The following is an 8,268-nucleotide window of genomic DNA, read 5'->3' as shown; positions in this document are numbered from 1 at the left end:
AAGTTTCCTTTTTAATGAGAATCTTGATTGCAATTAAATCACCATTCATTGGATTTTGCACCACTCAACCTTTATCTGCCAACCAGTTTGAAATCAAAAATTGACATAAAGAGTGTACATGACTTTTCTTTTTGGTTGCTATGAAACGATCCAAATATATTAAAGACAAAATTGAGTAGGTTCACTATATATTGAGATGATTAAATTTTAGATTATCTCCCAAATATATTATATATATATTTAGCCTTTATGGAAATTGAAATAAAGCATAATAGTCTTCATCTAATCTAAGCGTGTACTATGGGCTCTTGATTTATAGCTTCAAATAGGAACTTGCCATAGAAATTGAAATTTTATTGGATTTAACATAGGATTTTATTATACGAGTTCAATCCGTTTTCAACTCTAAGGACTGTTAGAGTATTTTGAAGGTTACTTTACCCAAAATCTTAGTTAACGTATTAAACATGCATGTTTCCTTGAAGAGCTATCTCAAATATCTCATAAACTCATGGGATATTCAAAAAGAGATCAAGACATCAATTATTATATTTCTCAAAGTCTATCCGGTGATCAAATATATCTCAAGGAGGTTCAAATCATCACACATTTATGAAATACATTATTAACAGTTCCAAATATATCGTAAGAAGGTCCAAATCATTCTACATTAAAAAAATGTACTACTAAAACAGTCCTTGAATTATGAAGAAAATTTAGGAAATAGAATCAAAGAAGTGTATATACGGAATTATACTCACAATCTTGATAAATAAAATTATGTCTTTTTATTTATTTGCTGATTGCATTTTACTTTCCATATTTGAGAAAATTAGTTGCAAAAACATGCGATATCATTCATTACATGTGTATAAATGAATTAATGGAAACAAATTCTTGGATATTGCTAATTCTAGTAGGACATGGGGGTTGTGCATGTAACACAAAAATGTCAATTTCGTGGAAATTCAAGTAATGTGATAATAGAGGATCACTCCATCAGATTTTATAACCACATATGCATGAATTATTTTGATCATCATTATCTCCCTTGTAAAAATTAATAATATGAAATATAGAAAACGAGAAAATATATATAAAAAACAAAAAATAAAACTCTACTTTTAAGTATTTCTAGAGTTAGCTTATTCAGATTACTATACTATACATACATAAAAAATACTTTAAAATTGTTTTACTTAGAAGGACTAAAATCCCAATTTTTTTTTACCCTGATGGTATATATTATCCAACTATGCCCAACATACTGTGGTCCAAAACCACAAATACCCCACCTACGTATTTTTTTTGTCTCCATTGCAAGTCTAATACGGAATAAAATAATCTCACACGATGAATAAATTTCCACGAAGGGCCATCTCTTCAAAAAAAAATTGGTGACATTCTACTAAAATACTAAACAAATCAGTCTTGGGTTGTTAAGCTTCTTGTCTTACATCCAAACTATGTCTTTTATATAAAAAATCGTGCTGTTTGGTTCTATTTGGGAGTGAAGAAGGGACCACTTGCTTGGGAAATTGGGGGAAAATAACTTCTTCTTCTTCTTTTTTTTTTTTTTTAAAAAGCTTATTTTTGTATGGTATTTGGTATTTTTTTTTAATTTTATTGCGAATCTAGCATTGATAGCTGTTTTATAGTTCGATTAATTTGAATTTATATTTAAAAATATCTTTTAATTCATATTGAATCCTGATTGGTTCATATTTGTATCGAAAACTCCTACGACATACGCATATACATATACATATATAGTATGTAGAAATGAAATAAGATGCATAAATGGTGAAGGTGACACCGCTAGAGAGGCAGAGAACAATGTGTTTTTCTGTTAAAAATATTGATAGCACTTACAAAAAAATCCTATGTACCACGGCCACCGCCTACTTTGATATTTTGTTTTGTGGCCTAATTCAAATTTGAGTCAGGAAATCCGATTTTAATATCCATTTTTGATCAAAAATTAATTCAAATTTATCTTAGGAAGTTTGAGCTTCAAGATGAAGTGTTTCGTACCAAAAATAAATTTCATTCTCATAATTCAAATCAAATAAAGGGTTACTTATAACTTTAATGCGATCTTTGATGGTACAAGAAGAAAAAGTAGTTTTATTTGTTCACAAGATGCTCTATGTGTTTAACGGATTTTAATTCTACACATCGATTTTGTATGAATTTAGTCGTTTAATTGACTTAAAAATATAGATTCGTTGGTCCTTTACATAAGTTAATTTATTTATCTCTTTTTACAAAATTCAAGCATAATATAATTTTCAAATATACTTGATCTGAATATGTCTAGTTTAATACACTAAGTAGGCGTTTAGACATGTAATTTTATCTCGTAATTTAAAATTATGAGATGAAATCAACGTTTGAACATGCAATTTCATTTCATAATTTGAAATCATGAGATGAAATTCTAATTTTTCAAAAAGTGTGATTTGAGAATTTCATATCACGATTTCACAATTTTCAAATACAAAAACTGATCTACAAGTTTATATGTTGTAACTAAGCCCCACCATTTTATATCTACATATTATTTTGTGAGAATACCAAATGAGTGGCAACATTTTTATGGAATATGAACGTGATGATATAGTTACTAATGATATTAACTAACAAATGATTCAAAGTAACAATGTTAAAGAGTAGTATTCTATGACTCATGCTCAATTTTATTTTTTTATTGAACTAAAGTTCAATCAATAAATATTGGTTTTTTTTAAAGAATAATTTTGTGGCAGTGTATTATACTTTTGTTATGTGAACTTTTGCAAATCTGGTATTTGTATAAAGAATTGGGCAATTTTGATAGTTTTCACAACTTAAGTGGATTTTATATTTATGAGCAAAAAATACAACTTAAAAATTCAAATTGCATGTTTAAAAAATACTTCAACTCAGTGGCGGACCCAGGATTTTAAATAAGGGGGTTCAAAATTTAAATAACTAAACACACGAACTAGTCGAAGGGGGTTCGACATCTACTTTATATACATAAAAAATTATTTTAACCATATATAAATAGTATAATTTTTCGCCGAAGGGGGTTCGGATGAACCCCCTCGGCGTAAGGTAGGTCCGCCCCTGCTTCAACTTCATCTCATACGATTTAATATCATGATTTCATCTCACATGGTCAAACAAGCCCTATATTAATATGTTTGTTGTTGAAAAAAAAGTTACTACTATATTTGTCTAAGTTGTATATAATTTATTTTACTAGATATTTAAGTCCAATGATTTTACTGATGAAATCTTCCTGATGAGTTAAACAATATACGTTTTGATTAATATAATGAGAAATTACGATTCTTAAATAATTAGCAAATGGACAATTTTGATAGTGATACATGTAAACTTCAAAATGATAATCGTGAAATGTCTTTGATGTTTTCTGTATTCTATCATAAGTTGTGAATAATTGGTTTCAACGTTACGATAGAAATAGTTGCAGCTAATGGTTCATCAGAATTTGTTTCAACGGAAACTCTTAGTAATCTAATTAAATTTTGGTATCAATTTATTTTAAGGTTACAATACAATAGGTACAATACTACTAAAAATTCGGCAGGGCTTTTAATAACTCATTATATAAATAATTGATTTCGAACCCAATAAATCAAAATAAATTATGATAAAAAAGTTCCTCGAATCCATACAATTTAAATTTTAAATTTGTCTCAGGCTAATTGGAAGTGCATACGCATCTGGCTTTGTTTTTTTCTTTCTGGTAACTAAATTTATTACTACTTGTCACTTCATTATTTTTTTATGAGATCTATTAGACTGTTAATATTGTAAGGGTCCGTTGGCCTTGAACAGTTTTTTTTAGTGATAGATAGGGGTGGGCGTTCGGTATTCGGTTCGGTATTTTCAAAATTTAGATTTGATAATTCGGTAATCGGTAATTCAAAGTATATACCAAATACCGAACTTTCAAACTTCGGTTCGGTAATTCGGTAATCGGTAAATAAAAATTCGGTTCGGTACGGTATTCGGTAATACCCAAATTTCTGCATCTTATAAGATCAACACAAATACAAGCACTTTTTTTTACAAGATAAGTAGCCACAAACCATCTTAAAATAAAACCTAAAATTAAAAGGCAACAACAGGCAACAACAACAAAGTGCTTCAGCCTTCAGCTGCAACACACAACAACTAACAACAATGCAACATAAGCTGCAACAATACACCAAGCAGCAGCACACTACAACACCTGCAGCAGCTCCCTACACACACTACAACACCAAGCAGCAGCAAACTACAACACCTGTAGGCTGCACTGCAGCAACAATAAGCCAACCAGCAGCAACAATAAGCTGCAACACACTCAAGCAGCTCCCTACACACACTACAACCAGCAGCAACAACACCTGCAGCAGCTCCCTACACTACAACCAGCAGCAACAACACCTGCAGCAGCTCCCTACACACACTACAACCAGCAGCAACAACAAACTACAACACCTGCAGGCTGCACTGCAGCAACAATAACCAACCAGCAGCAACAATAAGCTGCAACACTACAACCAGCAGCAACAACCAGCAGCAACAATAAGCTGCAACACTACACACAACAGTCAACAGCACCTGCAACAGCATACAACATGCAACAACAACAACAAAATGATTCAGCTGCAACACACAACAACAACAAACAACATAAGCTGCAACACTACCTGCAGCAGCAGCACACTACACACAACAACAACACCACCTGAAGCAGCTCCAAAATCAGAAGTCAGAAACAGTAGCAGCAGAGGAAATAGAGTCCAAAATTTGCTTTTACTGTTTTTCAGCTTGAACAGTGCAAGTCAATATCATCCATAGCTAAAAAGAATTTAAAATGTGTCAATAATTAAACAAAGTAAAAAAATATAAAAATAAAATATCGAAACTGAAAAACATACCAAGTTCAAGTTTCATAAGGTCATTAAAATCTTCTTCAACATTTATGGGATAAGGTTCATTTCGACGCCAATCTTGAAGACAAATAACAGCTTGCCCCAATTTTGGAGTCAAAGAACTCCTAAATAAATCAAGAATACGGCCTCCGGTGCTAAAGACACATTCCGATGCCACACTAGAAATTGGAATTGCCAACACATCACGAGCCATCTCGAAAAGAATTTTATATCTAGGAGAATGAACTTTCCACCACGACAAGATATCAAAATTGTCGTCATCATCAGTCGGCTCTAGTTCTTCACTAAGATACCTTTCCAACTCCGACTTACTACCCAAACCTGTACCATCTAGTTTGTTCCTCTTCATTTGGATCCTATTTCTTACTTTTGTTGATTTTGTGCTAGTGTTAGAGATAGATGAATCCGATGTCTGACCCGATAAATCAGAGAGAGTAGATGGGCGTCGAGATACATTAGAGAATTTTGCTACATACTCTTCAAACATAGATTTCATGTAAGTCACCATTTCATCTTTTATTTCACTCCCCTTTTCATCTCCAAACATATCCTCAAGTGCGTCGCCAACATACTCAAGTTTGTTATGAGGATCTAAGATAGAGGCAATAAAAAGCACTTTATTCATTTTTTCAGGAGCACCCCAATACTTGACAAACTTTTGTTTCATTTTTTCTCCCATTTTTGCCAAAGAAGGATCATTGTCTTCCATACACTCTCTTAAGTGATTGTGAAGCTCAACTATATCTTCAAAGTGACCAGCAGAAGTGACGTAGAGTGAACCTGAAACCTTTTCAGTTAGATCATAAAATCTTTTAAGAAATATTACCATATTTCTCACCTTTTGCCAATCATCACTTTCAAGTACACCTGCAACATTTCCATCTTCACAAACATGATTAGCAAGATAAGTTGACAATCCACCATCTTCGAGATCAAAGTAATCAAATGCACTCTCAAAATGTTGTGCAGCATCCAACATCAAGTAGGTCGAATTCCACCGGGTTGAAACATCTAAACATAATGACTTCTTACTGTCTATATTTTTTAGTTCACAACATTCCTCAAATTTTTTAATCCTTGCGGAAGATTGTCTAACATATTTCACCATTTGCCTAACACGTTTGATCGATGGACCAACTTCTTTCATGCCATCTTGCACAATAAGATTCAAAATGTGAGTCATACATCTCACGTGAAGATGGTTACCACATTTCATGTTAGATCCCCAATTAACCATTTGTTTGTGTAACTCTTTCACCATGACATCATTAGAAGAAACATTATCTACAGTTATAGTGATTATTTTCTCCAATTTTGCAATCAAGCAAACACTTACTAATACAACGGGCCATTTCGTCACCCTTATGACTAGTAACAACCTGAAAGTTTAAAATTCGTTTATGCAAAAGCCAATCACTATCAATAAAGTGTACTGTCAAACACATATAATTTATTCTTTGAATAGATGTCCATGTGTCTGTGGTTAGACAAACTCTCGGTGATGTTTCTTTCAAATACTTCATAAACTTTTGTCTCTCTTCACCAAAAACTTGATAACAATCCCTAGTCACTGTTCTACGGGAGGGAACTCGAAATAAAGGTTGGGTTTTTTTCATAAAATTCTTAAAATCTTCCTTTTCAACAAAACGAAAAGGAAGTTCATCAAGGATTAACATCTCAACTAAAGCCCTCCGAGATGCCTCTTGATCAAAAGTCCAAATTGCCCCATCACACATTTCACCTTCTAAGGGAAAGTTTAAATTTGATTGTTTGTACTTGAAATTGAAATTGTTAACCTTATTTGGATTTTTAGGACAAGTTTTCAAATGTTTATTCAGTTCACTTGTTCCATTTTTAGTTGAATCAGCTAAGAGAACTTTACCACAATACTTGCACTTAGCTTTATTAATTCCATCTTCTATGAGCTTCTCATAATGCGGCCAAGCAACAGATCTTGATTCTATAGCTTTTCTCTTCACCGTCAATGCATGTTGTTGAACTTCCATTGTTGAATCAAGAGACTCGGTAAGAGCCAAAGGTGCGCTTCCAATGGCATTAGTCGTTCGACTTGTTTCATCTTCCATCTAAACATTGAAGAGAATACAAATGTTATAAGACATAAATTAACAATCATTTTCATTTGAAAGAAAGGAAGCAAGAAACAAAGCAACAAAGAAGGATACTTTGATCAGGTAATGTAGATTCAATCTCATTCTTCCTATCATAGCACAATACATACACTGGAAAATACAGTATTCAATACATTAAAGTTACAAACTGAAAAATAGAGAACCAAGAATGCTGCTATATGATTTTTCCATTAACTTATACTTACACCACTTAGCTTCTTTTCCTTGTGAACACAGAACAGGAAAAATGCATAAATAAAACTCTTCTAAAAGTCAAGTTACTAAGAGCTGATACAGTGAGTTGGTTACTACTTTTTCCAATTCATTTCAAATCACAAACTTCACTTATAGTATATAGAAAATGAAACCTGCTCAATCTTAAGACATAAATTAACAATCATTCAAAACACACAAAAAATATGCAGAATCACAAAAATAAAATAAAAAATTCACATTCCCATATACAAAAATTAAGAGTAGTTATTAGAAGGAGGAATGGGATGACTTACAGTTAGGAGGCAAGTGTTATGTCTTGTGTGAGTCTTGGTTCAGAAAATATCAATACAATAAATATGTGAGTCTTGGCTCAGAAAATGTCAATACAACAAATATGTGAGTCTTGGTTCAGAACACACAAGTCAGTGTGGTATTTTGCTGAGTGAGAAGCAATTCGTATATGGGTTCAGATTTCAGAACACACAAGTCAGAAATCGTGGTGTATAGATATATTTGTCCACTTTTTTCAACTAAACTCAAAAAAGGACAAAAACTTCGTAATCTATTTGAAATGGAATTTAGGGTACGCGTATTATTTTGGGGGAAAATAGAGACAGAATGTGAAGGAAGACTGGAAGAGGAAGAGGAAGAGGAAGAGAAGAAGCAAAGAGAACTTACCTTCAAGTGAAGCGGTGAAGGTGAAAGCGGCGAAGGTGAAAGCGGCGTGAAGCGGTGAAGCTAATGGCGGCGTAAAGCGGTGAAGGTGAAGGCGGCGTGAAGTGGTGAAGCTGATGGCGGCGTGACGGCGCAGTGAAGTTGAAGGGATGAAGGCGACGTGAAGGCACGGTGAAGCTGAAGGGTTGAAGGCGGCGTGAAGGGCAGAGGCAGAACTTCAATAGTAGTGAAGTATTGAGATGAATACTGAATACTGAATAGGTTAAGTGTTGTTACTTGTTAGTGTGTAATGT

The sequence above is a fragment of the Solanum dulcamara genome, chromosome 9 (genome assembly GCF_947179165.1).
Source record: "Solanum dulcamara chromosome 9, daSolDulc1.2, whole genome shotgun sequence".
Classification (NCBI taxonomy): Eukaryota; Viridiplantae; Streptophyta; class Magnoliopsida; order Solanales; family Solanaceae; genus Solanum; species Solanum dulcamara.
This window is presented reverse-complemented; position numbering follows the sequence as displayed.